This window comes from Mobula hypostoma, chromosome 6 (assembly GCF_963921235.1).
Source record: "Mobula hypostoma chromosome 6, sMobHyp1.1, whole genome shotgun sequence".
Lineage (NCBI taxonomy): Eukaryota > Metazoa > Chordata > Chondrichthyes > Myliobatiformes > Myliobatidae > Mobula > Mobula hypostoma.
In genome coordinates, this window is record NC_086102.1 from 64,917,816 (window position 1) to 64,930,569 (window position 12,754).

Below are 12,754 nucleotides of genomic sequence, written 5' to 3' on the forward strand. Positions count from 1 at the left end.
GGAAGTTTGAAAGAGGGTGAAGAGGAGATTTACCAGGATGCTGCCTGGATTAGAGAGCATGTCTTAGGAAAGGTTGAGCAAGCTAGAGCTTTGCTCTTTAGAGAAAGAGGATGAAAGGCGACTTGATAGAAGTGTATAAAATTATAGAAGACATAGAAAGAAAGTTAGTGCAGCAATAGCTAATATAAGAAAATATTACTTTAAGGTGAGTGGCGAAAAGTATAGCAAAGATGTCCGAGGTGTTCCTTTGCCCAACAAGTGGTAAGTGCCTGGGATGCACTTCTAGGGGTGGTGGCAGAGGCAGATACCATTAGGGACATATAAAAGATCTTTAGATAGTCTCATGGATAAAAGAAAAATGGAGGGGTATGGGCTATGTAGGAAGGAAGGATTAGGTTGATTGTAGACTAGGTTTAAAGTTCGGCACAACATCCTAGGCTGAAGGGTCCATACTGTTCTACGTACTATTCTATGTTCTATCCACCGTTTTAATCATAACAATTCTAGATTGTCTCTGCTATGAATATGGATTCCTTTTCTATAAGGAATGTCCTGATTATCATCAAAAGTAGCCTTTTCCAGGATTCAACCCATCTTTAAGTTGATGTCATTAACTAGCTGACATCTCATTTTAATTTTGGATAACAGTCACAGCCCTGTTTATTGCCCTGTTATACACTATACTATTGAAATCTTCATCTTTCAACAAAAGCCATTGCCGTGACAGGTCTAAAACTGCTGTATGCAACAGATCCACATTTTCTCATCCATAAAGAATGAGGTTTCTCCACATGTTGGAATTACGGTGACTGTTAGCAAGTTGTTGGCTGAACTTGTTAAAGGAGAAGCTTTAATGAATGATAATTATTTAAGCCTATAATTTAAGCATGTGTATCAGCCTTCTTCAGGAACAGTCATTATAAATATACCAGATGAAAAGAGGGTTGAGTTCTGTGATAAAAGGTTGCAGATTCACATATTATGGTTATCCAACGAGGGTGCAGTATGAAGAAGAAGCAGCAGCAATGGCTAGTAGCAAAATTCAGAAGTGTTGAATGTTTTAGAAAGAATTCTTTTAAACTTTCCTAATCCATAGTGAAGTGTTCATGAAGGAGGAAATACTGGAACTTAGTGGATGCTGCCTGCTGCCCAGAATTATGTTCTGCAATCCCTTCTGTAAAGTACTGGATGCCATTCCTTTGGCCTTTAGCACCTGAGAATTATGTAGCGAGATCTCTGCTCCCTAAAAATTGTGCAGCGAGATCTTTGAACAGGTGTCAGCCAGTATGGATCCAAGAAACTTCACTGAAACCGTCTGGACAACAGAAAGCCAGGGGTGAAGCACTTTTGTGTCAAATCTATGAAGGTGTAACAATTATAGATGCTGTTATAATTTAATAATTTAAAAAATAACTACTTATTTTTAAAAATACCAAATCAAAGCTCAACCAAACCCATCATATAAAACAATAACTTAACATAAGATATGTTCTGCTGAAGGGTGTCAGCCCAAAACATTGACTGTACTCTTTTTCATAGATGCTGACTGGCCTGCTAAGGTCCTCCAGCATTTTGTGTGTGTTGCTTGGACTTCCAGCATCTGCAGATTTTCTCTTGTTTATAAAATGTGTAGTGATGACTTGCACTATTCCACAGGTTTAGAATCCCCATCTAAGTGAATGGGATCTCTAATTCTCTACCACAGTTTGGATTGGAGAGGAAGTTCTCTTGTGCAATGCTGGAAAAGTGCAACAAGACTGGATCCATTGCTGGACTCCATGTGGAGCCATGTAATAGAGTATAGTGTCAGATTTGGTATTGCCTACCATTCAGCAAATTTACCCAAATTCTATTATGCCAAAACTGCTAGTGACCTTCAGAATCACCGGTGGCAATCGACAAAATTCTGCTCTTAATACTGTGATTTTCCCAGATTCCGCCTCCCTCCTCAGGCATTGGAAAAGATGAGGGTGCAGCTTCAATATCCATTGAAGCTCACTTTAATTGATCTTCTTTAAGTAAGGGCATTTGCAGCTAGTTCACTTAGTGGAATATTACTGATGAGTCTGATACTTATTTGATAGCAGCTTTATACACCTTCCAACATGTATTGTTATATGCCAGTCAGGATATAAAGTTTGATGATTCCATTCCTCCATGACCCATAGTTCTTGAGATCAGTGCTTGCATTCTACTACACTCCTAACATTGGACAGCTAAACACCAAATTCCCATCTTCCTGGTGATACAATCACCCACGTGGCATACAACAGCAGAATTATCACTGATGTGATATCTAATTGAAGCAGTTAAGGGGCCATAATTATTCTTTTTTTTCCATGGTTAAAAATAAGTGACTAACTTATGATTTTTTTCTCCTGATGTACAGAACACTGGAGCATTGAAAGTTTCCTTTCTATTGGCCCTAGTTCCAGTTTTTGTAGAAGTTGGCTCTGAAGATGAGGAAAAGGATGACCCTGTGAAGGTAAATGAGCAGGAGGATGACGAGGGCATCACCTTCATGGCATGTACACGGGATGTGAATTTACAAGAAAGAAAAATCTCAGGTACAAATGGACTTGAAAACCAAATTAGATACATGCTCTGATATTTACAAGGAACATCAAAGGGAGACTAGAAATGGATGAATAATCCACCAAGGTCAGGTGTGGAGGATCTACAGAATCATTTTCACTTTGTTTCCCTCCACTTGGCACCCAGGATGACACCCGATGGGGAGGTTAGTGCAGATGATTACCATCAACAAGGGAATCGAGGCAGTGAAAAGTGGGATTGATGTTTGGGGTAAGAGTGAGGCCTCAGAAAGCTCATATGGCTCATGGGAGGGGCTGATAAGAATGCATCTTTTGTGAAATTGACATTACCCATAAACCTTTCCCAGCCAGATTTCTCAAGTACTGGAGAATCCATGCAGCGACAATGCCAAGTTTCCAATTGGACTGTGTGAGGGCACAGTTTAAACCCACTTTTCAACAACAAGACACCCAGACAATACATTATTTACTTCCAAGCAAATGTAGCAGACACATCCATAGTTAGAGGCAAAATTCTCCATTTCTCCCATCATCGTAGGCCTTTAATAAGGGCATGTTACTGTGCAAATTTCTGATGGTGATGAAGAGTCCAAACTGTCATGAAGCAGGAATATTAATTTATCTGTTCTGAAATATTATTCTCCCCTAAAATAGAAAAAAGTAGGAGTGAAATTAAAAGGGAAATTAGGGAAGTGAAGAGAAAGCATCAGAATATGCAACAGATAAAATCAAAGAAACTCAGTGGGTATTTTACAGATATATTAGGAAGAGCACTAAGCACTTCTTAAGAAATAAAAGGGTAGACTTCATGAATTAAATTGACTTTAATTCTTATATCCTTCACATATATGAGTAAAAATCTTTACATTACGTCCCCATCTAAATTTGCAATGTGCAATCACAGTAATTTATAATAAATAGAACAGTCAATGTAACATGGAAATACACTCAAATCAGCGTGAGTTAATCAGTCTGATGGCCTGATGGAAGAAGCTGTCCCAGACCCTGGTGGTCCAGCTTTTATGCTACGGTACTGTTTCCCGGATGGTTGCAGCTGGAATAGATTGTGGTTGGGATGACTTGGGTCCACAATGATCCTTTGGGCCCTTTTCTGACACCTGTTTTTTTGAAGTGTCCTGAACCATGGGAAGTTCACAACTACAGATGCGTTTGGTAGTCTTCACCACCCTCTGCAGAGTCCTGTGATTAAGGGAGGTACAGTTCCCATACCAGGCACTGATGCAGCCAGTCAGGATGCTCTCAATTGCGCCTCTGCAGAAAGTTCTTAGGATTTAGCGACCCATACCAAACTTCCTCAACCGTCTGAGGTGAAAGAGGCGCTGTTGTGCCTTTTTCACCACACAGCTGGTATGTACAGATCACGTGAGGTCCTCAGTGATGTGGATGCTGAGGAACTTAAAGCTTTTTACCCTCTCAACCCCAGATCCATTGATGTCAATAGGGGTTAGCCCGTCTCCATTTCTCCTGTAATCCACAACCAGCTCCTTTGTTTTTGCGACATTGAGGGAGAGGTTGTTTTCTTGACTTCTTCCTTGTTGGCCACCTTGTTATTGTCTGAAATTAGGCTAATCAATATGGTGTCATCGGCAAATTGAATTAGCAGATTAGAGCTCATGTAGAACAAGAGTTGTAAAATACTTAATACTTTGTGAATGCTTTTTTAAGGGGGATGATGGTGAGATTGTATTTAAGGAGGAAGAGTGTGAAACATAGTAACAGAGCAAAAGAGTAGCATCTTTAACAAGAAAAAAGATTTCCAGGACTGGATGTATGATTATTCAGGATGTTAAAACTAATAAAGGATAAAATTGCCAAAGATCTCTGTCGGATTCAAACGCCTTTGTAAAAGAGTAGACCACTGTTAACATTGTATTATTAGAAAGGAAGTGAGAAATGGATAAAAAGAGTAATCCAGGTCAGATTGTTTAACTACTGCCCATTAAATCTATTGGAATCAATTCCAGGGAACATTATGGTCCTTAATTTAGGAAGGCACAGTCTAATCAAAGATAAACACCATGGCTGTGTCTGAATAATTTGAATTTTTTGAAGATTAATAAGTTGGGTAGATGAGGTTAATTTCTCCAACTTAATCTACATGAACTTTAACCAAGGGTTTTGGCTATATCCAAAATGATAGATTTTTTTTCCAGAAGGAAAGGCAAATGCACCCAAAGAAGAATGGTAAATTGGATTTGGAATTAGTTTAATTATAGCAAACAATATGGCAGATAGATTTGTGGTTTTGTGACAGGCAGACTATTACAATGGTGCTCCACAAGGTATAGTGCTTGGTCCTTTGCTATTTTTGTTTATACACTGATCATTTAAAATTAAGTGTGAAGGCCATGACAAGGATGTTTACAATGATGCAAAAATGGCTGCGTTTCACTGGGAGGAGGTACGCTTTAGATTACAGGCACATATAGATGGTCTGGTCATTTGGGAAGAAAATTAGCAAGTGAAATGTATTCCATACAGGAGTGAAATTATGCATTTGTGGAGTTTCAAAAAGGCAAGAGTAAATGTATTCTACTCCAGGATATGAAAAGAGGAACAGATCCTTAAAGAGAGTAAAACAGATAGATAAAGTCATTAAAAAGACACAAATGGGATATTATTAGCAAAAGCTTTCAAATTTAGGAGCAGGGAAGTTAGAATGGGATAGAGTGCAATACTGTTTAAGTCGCTACTTGTGTGTTGATTGCAGTGTTAGCTAAAACTAAATACAGTGTTGCTGTAGTCACATTTTCAAAATGGTGATGACAGCAACAAATAACCACCTGAAACAAAAACTCCTGATTCACCATTTGCTTCAGTGTGTGCAAACATGTCTGAAACATCGACCACGAGGTGCAATCAAAACATCCCCAACTCTGAGCTTTAATTTTGCTTATGATTTACCTTTGCAAACAGACAGTAAACAATAATTGACTGTTGGGTTTATTCAGAGTCCACACAGCTGGACTCTGCATTTCTATTGCTTCACCACTGTATACCTGAATTTTTCTCAGCAGATCATAAGGACAAGTTCTCGGTGTTAGTCTGACTGTGTGATAGACTGACACTCTTGCCAATAAAGAGTGGGCAAATCCTGACATGATCCCCATAGTCCATATCGACAACCTGATATTCATAAGCAGGAAGAACCAAGTCTAACCACCCATTCCCACAAACCCCCAACCCCTCTCTGAAACAACTTAAAGGGATCATTGATTTGTTGGTGACACACACAAAATGCTGGGGGAACTCGGTAGGTCAGGCATCATCTATGGAAAGGTATAAAGAGTCAACGTTTCTGGAAAAGAACCATCATCAGGACTCATCATTGATTTGTAATTGGTTAATTAAAGGGATAGCTGTTTGGAGAGAAGTGTCAGAAGTAGGGAAAGTTACGAAAGTTTTTGGAGATTGTGGTGACTGAGTTTTCGACTTTCATTAACTACTGCACCTTTGTCCTGCCTGAGAACATTTGAGTTTTGGACTTTCATTAACTACTACACCTTTGTCCTGCCTGAGAACATTGGCCATTTCTCTGAGTCTTTAACGTTCTTTATTGTTTGCAAGCTTTATTCTTATTTTTGCACATCAGATGTTTGACGGTCTTTGTGGTGTGGGGTTTTTCATCGTTTCTCTGTTTTATGGCTGCCTTACAAGAAGATGAGTCTCGAGGTTGTACATGGTATACAACCAACCAGTTCCTCTCCACCACCACCCTCTTCCTTCTGGCAGAATTGGTCCTCACCCTCAACAATTTTTCCTTCGGCTCCTCCCACTTTTGGGGGGTAGCCATAGGTACCTGCATGAGCCCTAGTTGTGCCTGCTGTTTTGTTGGCTATTTAGAAAAGTCCATGTTTCAAGCCTTGCCTGGAAATGCTCCTCAACTCTTCCTCTGTTACATTGATGACTGCATTGGTGCTGCTTTCTGTCGACCAACATCTTTCATGAACCCAGTGATCCCAACGCTTGTCTTGACTATACCTCTTTTCACTCTGTCTCCTGTAAAAATGCTATTCTCTTTTCTCAGTTCCTTTGTCCTTGCCACATTTGTTCCCAGGATGTGGCTTTCCTTTCCAGGGCATCAGAGATGTCCTCCTCCTTCCATGCTCGGGGTTTCCCTTCCCCCACCATTGATGCTGCCTTCACCTGCATCTCTTCCACTTCCTTAACATCTGTGCTCACCCCATCTTCCCACTGCCTTAACTGTGATAGAGTTCCCCCTGTGTTTACCCTGCCATCCCATGAGCCTCCGCACCCAGTACATCATTCTCCATTACTTCCGTCATCTCCAAAGGAATCAAAAACACATCTTCCCCTCTCTCCACTTTCCACAGGGATCATCCCTCCGTGATTCCCTCGTCCATTTGTCCCTCCCCACTAATCGCCTTCCTAACACTTATCTCTGCAAGCAGCCAAAATGCTACACCTATCCATTCACCTCCTCCCTGATGTCCATTCAGGGCCCCAAACAGTCCTTCCAGGGTAGACAACACTTTACCTGCGAATCTGCTGGGGTCATCTATTGTGTTCAGTGCTCCTAAAGTGGCCTCATCTACATTGGTGAGATCTGTTGCAAATTGGGGGAACCGCTTCATGAAACATCTCTGCCCCATCTGTGTAATGCGGAACTTTTTGGTGGCAAAATATTTTAATGTCGATTCCCATCCTCATTACAAAATGTTGTTCCATGGCCTCCTCTTGTGCCAAGATGAGGCTATCCTCAGGGTGGAGGAGCAACACTTTAAGTCCATGTGGGTAGCCTCCAGTGTGCTGGCAAGAATATTGATTTCTCTTTCTGGTTATAAAGAAATGCCTCCCCCTCCCCTCTTCTTCTATTCTCCAGTCTGGCCTCTTACCTCTTCTCTGCTCTCCATCACCTGCTCCTTGGTCCCCTGCTCCTTCCCTTTCTTCTATGGTCCACTCTCCTCTCCTATCAGATTATTTCCTGTCCGGTCCTTTACCTCTCCTAACCACCTGCCTTCACTTTCTAGCTATCCCTCTTTCCCTCCCCCTACCTTTTTATTTTGGCATCTTCCCTCTTCCTTTCCAGTCCTGACGAAGTCTCTCAGCCTGAAACATCGACTGTTTATTCATTTCCATGAATGCTGCCTGAGCTGTTGAATTCCTCCAGCATTTTGTGGTGTTGATATAGTATACCTACTTCAATAGTTATGTACTTTGATTAAAGAAAAAAGACAGGACGCCCAGGAGAGGGGAATCTGCTGGGAGAGTGAAGAGCAAAAGGTTTTATCATCAACAACAGATGTCCGATTGCATGTCTGTGATGAATAATGCCTGTGAACACTTCACTGAAGTAATGAGTTGCTGCCCAGGACCTGCCTCAATGGTGCCCACAGTATAACTGTATAAAAAGACTATCCTGCCTGTGATTATCATGATCATGGACCACCATTTTTTTTTACTCTGGGCTCTTTCCAGATTGGAGATAGATATTTGTAGCAATTCTTAATTTGAACCACAGTTCCAAATTATAGATGTGGTGGAGACTGTCTGCATGAGATTGACGGGGAAAATGTATGCAAAGAGAGGGAAATCTCCTGTGTTGCTGCCTATCCTTACTGATTGCAGTCAGGAAGTCATGGATGCTGTTTCAGAGTGAAGAGTTGTGTCCTAGAGGTCTAGGAGTTTGGAGATGAGTTTGCTAAGAATTATGGTATTGAAAGTAGAGCTGTAGTTAATAAACAATAATCTCACATAAGTATTTCTACTGTCCAGATACTCCAAAGATGAGTATAGAGCCAGGGAGATGGCATCCGCCATGGACCTGTTTCAGCATGAGGCAGTAGGTCAAGGTTCTCTGGGTGCTCAGAGTTGGAGCCAAGACCAACCTCTCAATGCACTTTATGATTATGGATGCAAGTGAATACGTACAGTAGTTATTCAGGCACATTACATTATTTTTCTTGGGTACCAGAATGATAGTGATCTTTAAAGCAGGTGGGAACCTCAGATTGAAGAAGGGATAAGTCTGCAGATACCCTGCCAGGTGAGCTGCTCAGTATGTGAAGACGTGGCCAGGGACATAATTCTGCCTCTGTGCTTTCGACACATTCACTCTGCAGAAGATTGATTTGATGTCTGCAAAGGTGACCGTAGTAACAGGTGGAGTGAATGCTGTTGAAGCGGGTGGTGATGGTTCATTCCCCCCCCTTCTGTATCTGTAGACTGTGTTGAATTAATCAGGAAGGGATGCAGTTTTTTCAATGCTAGCTAACTTTGTTTTGTGGCCTGTTATAGCATACGATTCCTGTCACAACTGGGGCTTAACTGGGCCTCTATTTTGGATAGCTTTACAAAGTTCATATCTGTGGGCTTCCTTGAGGTGCAGTGCGGTATTGATGGCGCCCATGTCAACTTGAGGGCTCCGTGTGAGGTTCCAGAGTATACTCCACCCTCCACTGGTTTCAGCCTTTCAATATCCAGTCAGTGAGCGCTTAGTCCATGTGTGATCTTGTGGTCAGTCTGGGGAGATCTCACAACATTTTCATCACGCCATAGTCCATCTACCTTCCTGCCACCAATCCAGACTAGCATGTGCCTACAAAGTGACAAGGGCTATCCTTTGTCCAAGTAGCTGTGGGGTATTTAAATTCAAGTAATAATTAACAATCAGATTTTTTAAAGCAACTCGATAACAATAGCAATGAAATTATCTAAATATTATAAAATCCCATAGAGAGAATGAATTCTGCAGTTTGGATTATATGTGACTCCAAACCCATCCATGGGTGATTAAGGAAAGGCAGTAACTGCTAGCATTTTCAGTGATGTCTACCTCCTGTGAACAAATAACACATGAGAAAAGCTATGCAACAAAAGTGTACTGAAGGAGGCAGCTACACAGACACACACTTCTCCATCAAAGTATATTTATTATCAAAGTATATGTATGTCACCATTTACTACCTTGAAATTAATTTTCTTGCAGGCATTTACAGGAGAACAAATAAATACAATAGAATTTATGAAAATTCTATACATAAAGACTGACTAAAACAAGCAATGTGCAAAAGAATAATTAAATAATACTGAAAACGCTGGTTGTAAAGTCCTTGAAAGTGAGTCTGTAGTTCAGAGTTGAGATGAGTGAAATTATCCACACTGTATCACAAGCCTGATGGATCTGGGTTAATGACTGTTACTGAACCAGGTGGTTGAGTGACCTAAGACTTCTGTACCTCCTTCCCGATCGTACCAATGACAAGAGAGTATGTGCTCAGTAAACAATGTGCTGCCATTCTCAACACAGGTACTGGGTGACGGTTGGGTCTGCAAGTATAGAAATGGAGCCAGCCACTACTTGCATTCCATTTTGAAGGTTTCCAAGCACTCCGTGAAGCCACGTGCATGGTTTTACTTGGCACCTGCACAGTCCTTAGCACTTTGTATAGGCCTGGCAGTCATTGTTCACTGAAAACCCAAGAACATCAGTTGTGGAAAACCCACAGCGAAGTCAGAAACTACACAACATTTGTAGAGAGAAAAAATGGATACTTCTCATGTGTCCTTTGGTGTAGCTGCATCATCATTTCTGCATAGCATTTTTGTACATTTATGCTTTCACAGGAGGTGGTCATTGCTATCCAAATTGGCCATATGAACATAGAACATTATCTCCCCGTACAGGCCATTTGCCCTACAATGTTATGTCATCTTTTTAACCTCCTCTAAGATCAATCTAACCCTTTTCTCCTACATAACTCACCATTTTCTAAGAGTTTCTTAAATGCCCCTCATGTATCTGCCTCTACTAACATCCCTAGCGGGGCATTCCACACATCCACCAATCTCTGTGTAAAGAACTTGCCTCTGACATTTTCCCCCCACCCCCAATTCCCATACTTCCCTCCAATCACCTTACTATTATATCCCCTTATATTAACCATTTCTGCTCTGGGGAAAAGTCTCTGGCTATCCACCCTTTCTATGCCTCTTGTACACCTCTATCAAGTCACCACTCATCCTCCTAAGCTCTAAAGAGAAATTCCTGTGCTCACTCAACCCATTTTCATTAGATATGCCCTCTCGTCCAGGCAGCATCCGAGTAAACCTTCTCTGTACCTTGACTGTGTTTCAAGGACTGCGACCCTTCATGGATGTAGTACACTGTATACGTTTGAGTCCTCAAGGGGGTTGTAAATCATGTTTCAAGCTCAGCAGTCCGGAATCATAGATACTAGTCCAATCACTTACCCACTGCCACTCCCTGCAGCGGACACTCCAGGGCCTGCAGGGCTGTGTTGCCTGACAAAGAAAGGAGAGGGAATTAAGGAGGAGCATTGTGTTTGAATATTTCATCATCCCCAACATCTCCGTGCTGCTGCTGCCCACAGGCTGTGCCTGACATTCCAGCAATGAGTGGCACACCGATAATTGCTAGCTCACTCATCTCTGGGCAATGCCTTATCTGGTCTGTTGCAACTGAATAACTGGCGAAGTGTAAAATCTGTGAGATGTGAAAATGGAATTTGGAGTAAAGGTAAGCATGTGAAATTGGCAAGGGGGCCAGGGGCCAGAAGAAGGCATCTGAATGTTAGGTCGCAGTCTTGATGGACAGAAGCTGTTGGTAGGTACATTGAAACTGTGGTACAATTTTTGAGAAATGGAAATTGGTAATGATTACACAATCCATGACCACACTTGTGAATGCCAATGCATACATGTGCTTGGTTCCTTCCTCTTGACATTGGTCCCACTGTTATTCCTTCCTCCCCATCTCGTAGGGGAGGTTCCAAATCTGTGAGGGAAGAGAATTTCTCTCCTCACCCTTACTAAGGCCTTCAGAAGTGCATCTGAAGGTCAGGCTGCCCTGTCTTACCTGTGATCTGCTGTGGCTTCCAACAAGTTCTCAGACTTTTTTAATGACTTGCCACCATTTGGTACAGCCACATGGTGGTTCTCTTTAACGAGAGCTTTCATCCGCTCCTTCTATGAAATTTGACCTCTTGGTCCTTCACATACGCTGAAGGAATAAATAATACAGTTAAACCTAACAAAACCTTAAGTTTGAAGCATACATTTTGTGTGAGTCTAATGCCATGTTAAAAGGACACAGTTTATTCATACTTCCCTATTCCAGCATACATTTTCACACTTTTCCAATTTAGCTCCTTTGCAGTTTTATACCACAGCCATCAATTAATGTTGCTTTTTTGTTTTAAATAAAATAATAGGCCTCACGTTTTATTTTTTTAATGTTAAATTCTTTTTAGGATAACTCGCGTCTTGTTTTAGTCACTAGTCAAATCAGTGATGGCACAGAATCGGAGATTTGCAAGAAGGATCCACCTTGGAAATTTCAAAATGATGAACCCATCCTTTCACAGAATGCTCAGCTAGTGCGGCCTGGATACATTCATCTCCATGAGCTCAAAACTAATCCAGCAGACCCACAAGTGGCTTCTGAAGCAAAAGAACAACACACCAATGAACAGTAAATAATGCAGTTATCGATTACTTTCTGCTGCTGGTCCTCCTTCTTTCTTTCCTTCAGTTTGGAATAGAAACATAGAAACATAGAAAATAGGTGCAGGAGTAGGCCATTCGGCCCTTCGAGCCTGCACCGCCATTTATTATGATCATGGCTGATCATCCAACTCAGAACCCCGCCCCAGCCTTCCCTCCATACCCCCTGACCCCTGTAGCCACAAGGGCCATATCTAACTCCCTCTTAAACATAGCCAATGAACTGGCCTCAACAGTTTGCTGTGGCAGAGAATTCCACAGATTCACCACTCTCTGTGTGAAGAAGTTTTTCCTAATCTCGGTCCTAAAAGGCTTCCCCTTTATCCTCAAACTGTGACCCCTCGTTCTGGACTTCCCCAACATCGGGAACAATCTTCCTGCATCTAGCCTGTCCAATCCCTTTAGGATCTTATACGTTTCAATCAGATCCCCCCTCAATCTTCTAAATTCCAACGAGTACAAGCCCAGTTCATCCAGTCTTTCTTCATATGAAAGTCCTGCCATCCCAGGAATCAATCTGGTGAACCTTCTTTGTACTCCCTCTATGGCAAAGATGTCTTTCCTCAGATTAGGGGACCAAAACTGCACACAATACTCCAGGTGTGGTCTCACCAAGGCCTTGTACAACTGCAGTAGTACCTCCCTGCTCCTGTACTCGAATCCTCTCGCTATAAATGCCAGCATACCATTCG